This window comes from Mchenga conophoros, linkage group LG23 (genome assembly GCF_057382185.1).
Source record: "Mchenga conophoros isolate Kocher_MC1m ecotype Shallow Benthic linkage group LG23, M_conophoros_male_GT1.1, whole genome shotgun sequence".
Classification (NCBI taxonomy): domain Eukaryota; kingdom Metazoa; phylum Chordata; class Actinopteri; order Cichliformes; family Cichlidae; genus Mchenga; species Mchenga conophoros.
Window position 1 is genome coordinate 24,835,609 of NC_140547.1, and position 12,142 is coordinate 24,847,750.

At 39.9% G+C, this 12,142-nt stretch overlaps 1 protein-coding gene across 11 annotated transcripts in view; it reads right to left on the reverse strand.

Annotated features, from left to right (window-relative positions):
* The window catches only part of inpp4ab (inositol polyphosphate-4-phosphatase type I Ab), a 78,450-nt gene that overhangs the window by 49,728 nt on the left and 16,580 nt on the right, over positions 1–12,142 (reverse strand). Inside the window, exon 2 of one of the 11 annotated variants that reach the window (XM_085265976.1) lies at positions 1,733–1,792. The exons of the other annotated variants lie outside the window; for them this stretch is intronic. The gene's annotated coding sequence lies outside the window, so the exon portion shown is untranslated. The remainder of the gene's footprint in view (positions 1–1,732; positions 1,793–12,142) is intronic. 11 annotated transcript variants of the gene reach the window in all.

A 12,142-nucleotide genomic window follows, 5' to 3' on the forward strand; every position in this document is an offset into this window, starting at 1 on the left:
AGAGGTGCCCTACATCTGTCACTGCAAACAAGTGGAGCACTACCTGAAGGAAAATCTACCCTATTTGCATTTGCATTCAAATGTAGTTTTGCACTGGACTGTGAGCAGGATGCTGCGGGTCCAAATTTTCCTAACTACACCATGAGGTGGCTGACTACTCAATGAAATATTAACCAATAGGACACTGTAGCTGCAAAACTGATCATTAAAACATTAAAACCACTGACAGGCTAAATGAACAACACTGATCATCTTCTTCTCCTGGAAAACTTCAGTCCTGGCATTCAGGTGGATGCTATTTTGACACATACAAAATAAGCAAACCTCCCCCAGCTGGACAATTTGTCCTGCAAACCCACAAAACTCCTCCTCATGTTATTACACAGCATTTAACACTTACATTTGCAGAACTACACAAAGGAGAACAGCAAGTCACATTAATAAAACCCAACACCTAAGTAAAGGTTAAACCAGTAATTTCGAGCAAATTTGACTTAAATCAGGGGTCCCCAATCCCAGTCCACGAGGGCCGGTGTCCCTGCAGGTTTTAGATCTCACCCTGGGTCAACACACCTGAATCACATGATTAGTTCGTTACCAGGCCTCTTGAGAACTTCAAGACATGTTGAGAAGGTCATTTATCCATTTAAATCAGCTGTGATGGATCAAGGACACATCTAAAACCTGAAGGGACACCGGCCCTCGTGGACTGGGATTGGGGACCCCTGACTTAAATAAACCAGACCACACATAGTATTGTCTTATTTTACTTTTAATAGCGTTCTCCTTTTGTGACATTTGTCGCTGATGCATATAAACAAGATATTTTTATTACTTTGGCTTTAGATTTTGATTCAAGAGCTGTATTTTTACTATTAGCATGGCTGCTTTTTAATCATTTGGCCTTAAATATCCCCTCCCTATGTAACTTCTGCCTGGTAATGAATGCATGTATAATTGGAGAAGAGTCAGTAAATGAATGCACAGCATGCATGTCAGGTTCAGACAGATTTAATACAGCTCTGTTTTAATGAGGTACAAAATTTAAGACCTGTGAAGACAAACTCATTTACGGTGGAGGTATTGTGCTTTTAGCTATTTTCTGTCACCTTATTTCCTTTCAGTGTTGTTAAGCACGGTCAAAGTGACCGTGCTTTTGATCTGTGAGGTCAAGATAACGTAAAAGTAATCACTCTGAGCCAAAAGAGGCTTTCAAAAACTCTAAATGCTCAGTTTCAGGCATTTTTTCTACTCTTGGCTCTGTATGATGTCAGAAAGAGTGCCCATGCGAGGGGCAACCTATCAGAATAAAGCTGCCATAAAGGAGGGAGGAACTAGAACAGTCTGAAGTAAGGGGGGTTCACAGAGGTCTGGTAAAGTTAAGGAGGGATTATTTTAAACTATAAACCATGCAAAGCTCCTCTAGTAGAGTCCAAGAGTAAAACTAAGGAGCTAGAAATTAGTGGAACAACTCTGTTTTAATATCAATCCAACAAATTTGGAGGGCATTTTCTAGAGACTGTGACAATTTGTTTTTCTAAGTTTGATAAATGGGAATCATACTGATAATTCCTGCATAAAAAGTAGCAGCAAGGCATAATTTAACAATTTTTACTAATAAAATCATCCAATGCATCTGTTAAAAGCTGCAGTCACAGTATGTGCAGATACTATACAAAACAAAGTGCATCACAGTGAACAGTAAACATGCAATAACTGTGCACTCTATAACCTTAAAATGCTGCTTGTGAACTCGGACTCCAGCAGTCAGGATGGCTGCAGCTCCATCTCCCTAAAGATTTACACACACACACACACACACACACACACACACACACACACACACACACACACACACACACAGTCAACAGCTATACAGCCATCGTGGCTCCAGTTCATTTTAATGACTGCAGCAAGTCTCCACTCCAAGTGCGTGCCTACCATCTGACCGGCTCACTATCAGCCAACTGTATCTGTACAACAGCTTTAGTATATTTAATGAACTCATGCAAACTTTTACCTTTGAAAATAGGTGATATTTGTTGTTTTTAAATGAATTGTTTCCAGCATTTTAAGCTCTCTAAGCTTCATAAGCAAAAGCTGTAGTTACTTGAAAATGTCCATCTTATATTAGAAAACTAGTTGAGCCTGGTGTCAAACTGTAGGTAAAATTGTAAGTAGGCCTTTGGCAAGCTAAAGAAAGCACATACAGCTAGCAAGCAAATGAGCTAATTCTCAGGGGGTCATGTAGGGAATTTATTTCCTATTTGACTGATTTTTGATTTTTTGATTTTTTTAAAATTGGAATGAGATTTCAGGAAGAACCCTTGACCTCATGAGTAGTACTTAAAGGCAACGACAATACCTCTGATTTAGCTTTCAGATCTACTGTCCCAGCAGTGGATAAAATAACAGCGGTGTGTGGATGAGTTCAGATAATCAGTCTTATTAAACGACTAATCAAACTATCAGCATTCCGAGCAATAGAAGAGTCTCTTTCTGAATTACATGAGGTCATTCAGCACTAATTAGATAGAAGAGATCTCTCTAATGAAAGAAGGAAAGGCCACTGAAGAGCAATCTGTAAACAGCCACAGAGTCATGAAAATACATGTTATAATCAAGAGCAGCTTCGTTCAGACCCTTCTGATTAGTCTTTAGATAAACTCAAAGTAGCAGGTGTGCCAGAAAATTCTGTACAACTTTATTTAATCATTTCAGAAGGTTTCAAATTAAGTTAAGGTAACAATCCAATCTGCTGCTGCAGTTTTAGCGATTTTTCCTCACCAATACATTCAGCTTTCTCCTGTAATTAGTTTCCACCTTTGGCAAGTTTCCTTTAATCCGTGTAGATCGCCATGAGTATCAAATGTTTTTCCTAAGAGTCAGAAGAGAATTGGGGATGAGCACTTTTAAATAGGAGACCACTTTTCTAGGAGTGATCTACAGAAGGAGCTGAAACTGTCATGAGTGCTTATAGAAGATTTAAGATGATTTTAATGGTACTTTCACTACCATGACTACCTTCACAGCTGTATTTAATATTCATCTCCACTGCCTGAGACTTTTATCCCAAATAAAAATAAAAAAAATACACTCACTGGCCACTTTATTGGGTACAACATGTCAACTGCTTGTTAATGCAAATATTTAAGATGACCTGCTGAAGTTCAAACTGAACATCAGAATGTAGATTAAATGATCTATTTAAGTGACTTTGAACGCAGCATAGTTATTGTTATAAGTATTACATAAACTGCTTTTCCCTCCACACAACATCTATCTATCAGGGCTGTGTTCTTTCTCCTCTGCTCTTCTCCCTGTACACCAACTGCTGCACCTCCACCCACCAGTCTGTCAAGCTAATCAAGTTTGCAGATGACACCACCGTTATTGGACTCATCTCGGACGGGGATGAGTCTGCCTACAGGAGGGAGGTTGAACGTCTGGTGTCCTGGTGCAGCCACAACAACCTGGTGCTGAATGCCCAGAAGACAGTGGAGATTATTGTGGACTTCAGGAAGCACACAGCCCCACTCCCCCCCATCATCCTGACTGACACCCCCATCACCTCTGTGGACTCATTCCGCTTCCTGGGTACCACCATCACTCAGGACCTGAAGTGGGAGCCCACCATCACCTCCGTCATCAAGAAAGCCCAGCAGAGGATGTACTTCCTGAGGCAGCTGAAGAAATTCAACCTGCCAACACGGACGATGATGCAATTCTACACTGCAATCATCGAGTCCATCCTCACCTCCTCCATCACTGTGTGGTACGCTGGAGCCACTATCAGGGACAAACAGAGACTGCAGCGTGTTGTGCGCTCTGCTGAGAAGGTGATTGGCTGTAGACTCCCATCTCTGCAGGACCTGTACACCTCCAGGACACTGCGGCGTGCAGCTCGGATCTCAGCTGACCCTTCTCACCCTGGACACAGTCTGTTTGACCTGCTCCCCTCAGGCAGGAGGCTCCGGTCCATTCGCACCAGAAACCTCAGTTTCTTTCCCTCTGCTGTTGGACACATGAACAATAAACGTACGACTGTCCCCACCACTAACTCATGACCCTACGCTGTGTTCACTGCATCATTCCATGTTTTGGCACTGATCACCACCTGCACTCATGTATATATCTTTCTACGTAGCACTTTTAATTCTTATTCTCATGTATATATCTCATGTATATCTCATGCATATATCTTTCTACGTAGCACTTTTAATTCTTATTCTTACTTTTATTTTTTTCATGTCTATTTAAGCGCAATTTATGACAGCATGTTTGCACTGAAGCACCGCGGCAATTTCCTAATGTTGTAAACCTGCTCAACATTTGGCAATAAAACCCATTCTGATTCTGATTCTGATTCTGATCTCTGGTCCAAAAAACAGAAAATGTCTTGTTGATGTCAGAGGCCAGAGGAGAATGGCCAGCCTACTTCAAGCCGATACATTAACTCAAATAACCACTCATTACAACGAAGGTATGCAGAAGAGCATCTCAACAGCAGCAGAAGACCACACTAAGTGCTACTCTCAGCTAACAGCAGGAAACTGAAGCTACAATTCACACAAGATACCAAAATTAGACAACAGAAGTTCAGAAAACTGTTGGCTGGTCCGTCGAGTTTCAATTTCTGCTGTGAAATTTGCTTTAAACAGCATGAAAGCATGGATCCATTGTGCCTTGTATCAACAGTTAAGGCTGCTGGTGGTGTAATGGTGTGGGGGATATTTTTTGGCACGCTTTAACCCCCGAAATACAAATCGAGCAACTCCACAGCCAACCTGAGTGTTGTTGCTGACCATGTCCATCTCTTTATGACCACAGTGTACCTGCTTATGATGGCTGCTTCCAGCAGGATAACACGGCATGTCACAAAGCTCAGATCATCTCAAACTGGTTTCTCGAACATGACAATGAGTTCACTGTACTCAAATGAACCTCCACAGTCTCCAGATCTCAATCCTACAGAGCACCTTTGGGATGTTATCATGTCAATATGGATCACCATCTCTAAGGAATGCTTCCACCACCTCGTTGAATCTGTGCCACGTACAATTAAGACAGTTTTGAAGGCAAAGAGGATCAAACCTGGTGCAAGAATCAAAACATTTAAGGTGTCACCACCCCCCTAAAGAAAAGGTTTAATAGAAAGAATCTATTAGACTCTGTGCATCTCTGGTCTTTGTTTCTAGAAGAAGAAAAAAAATTCCAGCCTCTCAGCCAACTGAAGTCACTTTTTCCACTCCCAGGGCCAAAAAACACCAGGGTTTGAGAGGGCTCAAGATGTCCAATTTTCCTTATCAAAACTGGGCTCATACACACACTCCAAAACAAAAGTCCAGGCATTTAATGGGCAGCAGTTAGCGATCTCAATCCTTTCACTACCCAGAAATGGTCAAGTATATTTTCACCATTTCACAGATCTGCAAACAAATACTGCTTCCTGGCATTTTCCTTCTTCAGTTTGAGTTCACACTACATCCTGCCTAAAACAAACCCTCTCTGTATGGCCTGCAGCAGATGACAGTGACAGATTTAACTTCTTGAATCAATGCAGCAGGTCTGGAAATTCACTACAAACAAAAAACACCAAATGACAAACTTTTACAAAGGGGATAAACCCGCCATATAAGGCAGCTCCAAATTTGGCATGCTTCTATGTGTCAATGTAGGTTTCTGAGTCAGATGAACCAGAGACACACATACACCGTATAAACACCACGGTTAATCCAGGCCAGAGCTCCTGACCTAAAACCCCGATCCAGGATTCACAAAGCGCATTCAGGTTAATTAGTGGTACAAACAGACCTAAAGATCCATCAACAGCAGCAATTACAGGGAGGACTTGGGTACATCTCAAGTTTTACTATGAAATACTGCAAGCAATAAAAGCCTCACTTAAGTTATAGCTTATAATTTTTGTAGATCTGAAAGCATTTGATCACCTCAGGTGGAAAACAATGACTTCTGTCATTTTCTTGTCCTTACTGGGAAACCGTGTTCACAGTCAGACTCTCAAGGAATCATCCATAAAGAACAAGACAAAAAACAAAAACAAAAAACAAACCAATACACTACAACCACAAAAATTTTAAATTTTATGTTCTTCCAATTGCTTCCATTGTGGACGCAGCTTAACCAGAGAGGCTGATGAACAGCACATCTATTATTAGATATTAACTTATTAAGAAAATTTAGGCCTGCTGGTGAGTGCAGAAATGGCATTTACCTACCCCTACCCTATACTACTGCCATAATCAGAATTTAATTCTAGGGGAAAACACTGATTAGCAAAAAATAAAAAATAAAATAAATAATGTTAATTTTACTATTTTCTTCTTATTTTACGATTATAATATCATTTCCTGCAAACACAACTCATTTTAAGTCAGACATAACCTCCTCAGGAATTATTTTTTATGAAAAGACCTATCATACTGGAAAAGAAATAGCCTGAGGTCAAAATTAAGTTGGGTTGTTTATATATAAGATTGCAGTCAAGGTATCCTGTATAAAGCTAGTCATTTTACTCTTTAATGCCATCAAAACTAAGTCATAGAAAACTCTTAATAGTGCCATAATTTACTGGTTAATTAAAGAAAATCTTACAATTCCTACTTGTATTTAAGAAATCATTCAGGTCATTTTGCCAAGCAAAATCTTGTATTACTTAAATATTTAAAAGTAGTGAATTTGCATTTTTGTTTGGAAAAGAAGATGATGTGTGAATGTAGTAAACTGTAGATGTGTTTATTCCTTCAATCACAGGATTATAATGATTATTTACAGCCCTCTTTAAGGAATAAATCCTTAATCCATCATTAATCACAATATTTAACATACGGGATAATAGCTGCTTTATTTCCATTTATCCTGGAGAATTTGGTGGGTATCCAGCATGAATAGGATTAGAGATTTTAATCAGTAGATTGAGAAATCTTACTTGCTGTCATTTGGCAGAACAACGAGCCACTGAGAGCTCACAATGAACCTCTAGCATGACAAGAGTCCACAAAAAAAGGTCTCTCCACCCTTCAGCTCTCTCAGTCGTGAGTCTGAAACACATTTAGGTTTCTAACCCTGCTCACATTAGCCTTGGACAGTGTCTGAGTGCATATTTATGTGTGTTTGGAGCTTCTGTCTTTGGCTTCATCCTCAGGCAGAAAAAGACAGATTTGGAAAGCATGAGCATGAGACTCAAGTTTGACCATACATGGTGAAACCTCCTTTTCACAGCGTGCTCTGTGCCATGAGGCCTTTCACACAGTGAGGACAAAGCCTTACGACACACGCTTTCATGGGAGAAGTGTGTTTGTGTCTGTCTGATCACATCTGTCAAACACTTTCTTCTAAATTTGGTTCTTCCTCGATGCAGAAGGGGGAAAAAAGCTTTATTCTGCCACATCATTAGCTGTCCAACACAGAGCTTGAGCTCTGACAGGTTTAATACTCATCATCGTTGTGTGCAGAGTGGATGGACTTCCTCGGAGATAAGAGGAAATCGTTTTCTCAAAATCACCGAATGTACAGTTTTGTATTTCATCTACCTTTGATATTGGATTGGATCCGGCTCCGCCCCAAAGTTGTTCCCTATCTGTGGAAGGTTATCAATCTACTGTTTATCTCAGCTGTAGGGGCTGGGTAAGAAACATCCACCTATCTTTACTCTGAGAAGGCTGTAAAACTCTATGACAGGATTCAGGTGCGTGTCTCACTTCTGACCAATGACAGTCATGCTGAGGGAAGTCTTTGAGCATATGCTGAGCTGCAGGCAGGACTGCTGTTAGCCTTCATTAGCTACAGTTAACTGTCATCAGTTGCCGTTCACTGGCGTTAGCAAACATTTCTTTGAGGTGGCTTTAGCATTGTTGGAAACTCTTCATCAGAGGTAAAGTGCGATTTTTTTTTTAGCACACTTGAGTCCAACATTAACTAGAACGATATCAACTTATTAGCTTAAATAATTACGACTATATCAGTAATAAATAAATGAGCATGTTTATGCAGTGCAGGAGATGAGGCACGACATGAAGAGGATGACGACATTTTATTAAGTTGACCATCACGTCTCTTTCTGCATGCTTTAGTTTCTTGACACCCCAGATATAAATGATCATATAAACTATTACCCAGTGTGGCCGTTTAAATGGAGCTCTGTATCTTTATTCTTGGAGTCTACTAGAGCAGCTTTGCATAATTCAGTTTAAAATTTACCCCATATCAGTTCCTCTAAAAGAACATGTTGCCACGCTTATTTATTTACAGGAATAACTGTGGCGATATCTATAACTTTTATTATAATGGTGTTTGCGAAATTGAAAACTACACGTAAAAAAATACAAGTCAAATCTAAGGTTTGGTGACTTTGAACCAAAATAAGCTTTTATAAGCTTTTTAATGCTATATGTGAATTCATGTGCTAAGTTACACAAGTGTATGGCTCAATCCAGAGCAATGCATTTCCGAAATCACACAAAAGATTAAAGTTGCACAGACATAAAAATAAACTAGACGGATACACTTAATGCACAGAGACTCTAGGGAACACTGTGTTTAGATAGATTAAAACATTTTAGGAAAGGGTCAGATGGACATGGTTGTAGATGACATGTTAAACTACTTTCAGTTGTTGTAAAAAATAAAAAAATAAATAAAAACAATCCCACCATGAATATGGCTAATATTGTTCCAGTTTCAGCATGTGGATTTGGATTTGTTGGGTGTTGCCCCCAAGTTCATCATCTTATAGTTTTCAGCTAATTCACTCCTAACATATGGCATCAATATTAAAGTGGACATACTTCCAGCTCCTTATTTTTATCCCTAAAGTTTACTAGAGCAGCTTTGCATGATTCACAGGTAAAAATAAATTTTTTTCTAACTCTTTAAGATAGCATTCTTCTTAAACAGCAGATGGGTGAGGCTTCTGTATCTCTATATATGTAGCTCCATATTAGGAATCTTACTCTTAATGACATGAAAAATATCCAAGCCTAGGAAGAAAAAAAAAAAGTGTGGCTCTGAGTGTTTAAGGTAATGTGAAGTAGGGCTGGGCGATATATCGAGTTTTTTAAAAAATATCGATATATTTTCATACGAGATATAAGATGTGACAATATCGTTTATATCGATATAGTATAAGTTACGTTATAATTATAGTTGTGGAGCCACAAGTTTGCCGCTCTTTCGTCCACTTTTGTCTTTACGCAACGTTACTCGGCCTCGCCTCTCCTTCACTGAACACAGCTCCCCTCCTCCATCGCTTCATCTGCAGGCAACGACAAGATGGACACGGAAAATCTCCGTTAACGAGTTACCGCGGATCGCCCCGTGCGTGGGGCTGGACGGCATCAACGTGATAGCGGGCTAACCGAGCTAACCGCCCTAACGACATGCACGGCCTAAAATCCTTTCATTTTCTCAAAAATAGACAGCGCGCCTTATGTATGAATTCTGGTTGTGCTTACTGACCGCGAACCGATTTTAGGTGATACACGGCGCTCAGCAATCTGTCAAAAATGTTTTAGTTCGACTTTGGTAAGTTACGGAGCTGCAGCGCTTGATGGATTGTTGGAGCATTACGGCTACCGAGGAGCCTCGCGGAGTGATACGTACTGTGCTTCAACGTAATATTACCGTATTGTGTGTGTATAAGGACCATAAATGGCACCTGTTCAGAGACACGGTTACAAAGCAGATTTCAAACTCCAGGCTGTCAGTCAGGCAGTAGAAGTTGGGAACAGAGCAGCTGTGAAATCTCTTTGTTATTGTGCTCAGCGTCTGTTAGTTTACATTTTGACTGCACAATTGTGAGCTTTTTGTTATGCACAAAAACAACATTGTTTTCTTTTATTTATGGAGTATTATTATTTAATAAATGCTCATAATTAACTATATAGTTATCATGTTGTTAACATTGCAATATCTATTATAAAAAGTAATCCTTCTGTATACAACATATGAGGGTAAAATGGAACATCAGAGTGCCAACAAATATAATAAACTGTTTAACAGTATCAAAAATAATCCACTTTAGTTGTCTTCTGTGGTCATTCAGGCCCTTTCGGGGAGCAGATTGATTTGACCACTCTTAAAGTTTATGCTGTCTCTCTGATAGGTTTATTTTGGTTTTTCAGCCTAATGTTTGGCGTCCCTGAGTTGTACTGACATCTCTTTGGACCTCATACTGAAAATCCACTCAACAGCTACCAAACAGAAGCTCATCACTTGGAATCAATCTCCTGGGTTTTTGAAGTAACAAAGGAAACGGGCCTTGCCTGGCTATGAAACTGCTTTTCTGACTACTGTCCAATTACTTCTGAGCACCAGACCTTAGCACATATGCTCAGCAAGCAGAGAAGACAAGACGAGTAGCAGCAAGAGCAACAAAAACAGTCAGTAAACTCAGAATTAACCCATCAGCAGAGCAACAAAAGCCTATCTGCACCTGTGTGAGTGACTCAGTCTGACTGTACGGCTCACTGAGGGAAGTGAATCTCTTGGTGCGTGACAAAACCTGCTGTCACTTTATTTTACTCAGACTTTCAGCGTGCAGCTGCAGTAAAGCAGCTCCTGAAGGAGCAGAGAAGAGGAGGACAGACCTGAGATAAATGGAGATAATGTTTTTAAAACACCCATAAACTCCAACAGCCCTTGACACAAATATGTGAATGTGAAAAGCTGCACAGATATAAATCCGTAAAAGTGATTCACTGTTTAAAAAAAAAAAAAAAAAAAAAAAAATCCAACCCCCCCCCAAAAAAAAAAAAATAATAATAATAATCTGAAGGTTAGCATTAAAGGATTAATAGATCCAGGGGAAGGAGTTAGCTTACATCTCTGACCCTCAGAGCAATGATCCATCACTCTGAGTTTTTAAGCACAGAGAAGCTTATTCTGTCTGTGATATACATGCAAAAACCTTCTCAAATATGAATAAATCAGTTCCTCTGCTGAGCTCGGGCTGATGTGTAACGTGATACGATGCTGCCCAGGCGTGCCGTGGCCTTTACGGCCTTCATACTTTTAGAGGAAGCACCGACAACATGACGCTGGCTGCCAAAACTCTGTCGACTGTCGCCCAGCTGGTTCACAAAAGCACAACAATGTGAAACAGCAAGTGACAGTAATCAAGAGTTACAAGACCACACCACGCTATCTGTGCCACATCACACATGTAATAAACTCCACTCATACTCACAAATGTCCTTACTGTCTTTAGCAATCATTCAGTTAGAAGGTTACAAACACTTCTCTCAAAGAAGGCAAGACTTCATTTTGTGAAAAACCAGAGTGCGAGACAAAGAAATAAAGGACTGTTTTTGTCTTTATGCACCACTCAGATGTTATAATTAACAGGAAAAGGCTCAGTGGGTTGATTAAGAGTCATATTTCCACCAGTTTGTGCGGGTGGCGTGCTGTCATACTTTCACAACTCTTTTAGGGCTAAATATGGACAAAATAAACAGACACAGCCCGGCTGTCAATCACTATTTCTGAGCTTTATTTTTCTTTATTTTTCTTGACATCAAATACGAAAAGTCTCCATATGTTGCAAGAAACGACAAGCATGGGAGCTAGTTGAATCCCTCCTCCAACCCTGTTTTCCTGAGGGCAGATCAAATGTGCATATCTAACCTCACTGCACAAGTAGCTTACTTCTGAGCCCACAGTGTTTGTTGTGTATCTACTGGCCTCAAACAGCTCTAAGATATGGAGGAAACATAAGTAATGTAATTGTACATCACTGCCAGCTACAATCTTTTGGGGTTTCACAGCTACTCAGACAAAATAAGACACATGAGGACACAATATGTCTGATTGATTCATTGGATTTTAATTTCATTTCACTTTCAGTGATTATAGTTGTCTTGTGTTGTAAATCAAGCGCACCTTTTCTTTTACAGAGGTGCATTTTCACCTTTTCTTAAAAGCAGTTTAGTTCAGCTCAAGCAAACATAACAAAAGGGAACACCACCCCTAATTTTTCCATTTGCATCCTATTTAAATTTAAAGAACTCTAAAAGCTTGTTCACGTTAAATATTCAAGAATAAAATACTGACAGAAGCGGTCCTGATTCTGGCCATGTTGGTGCAGCCCTGAGACATGACTTTGTATATAAAACCATATGTGGGA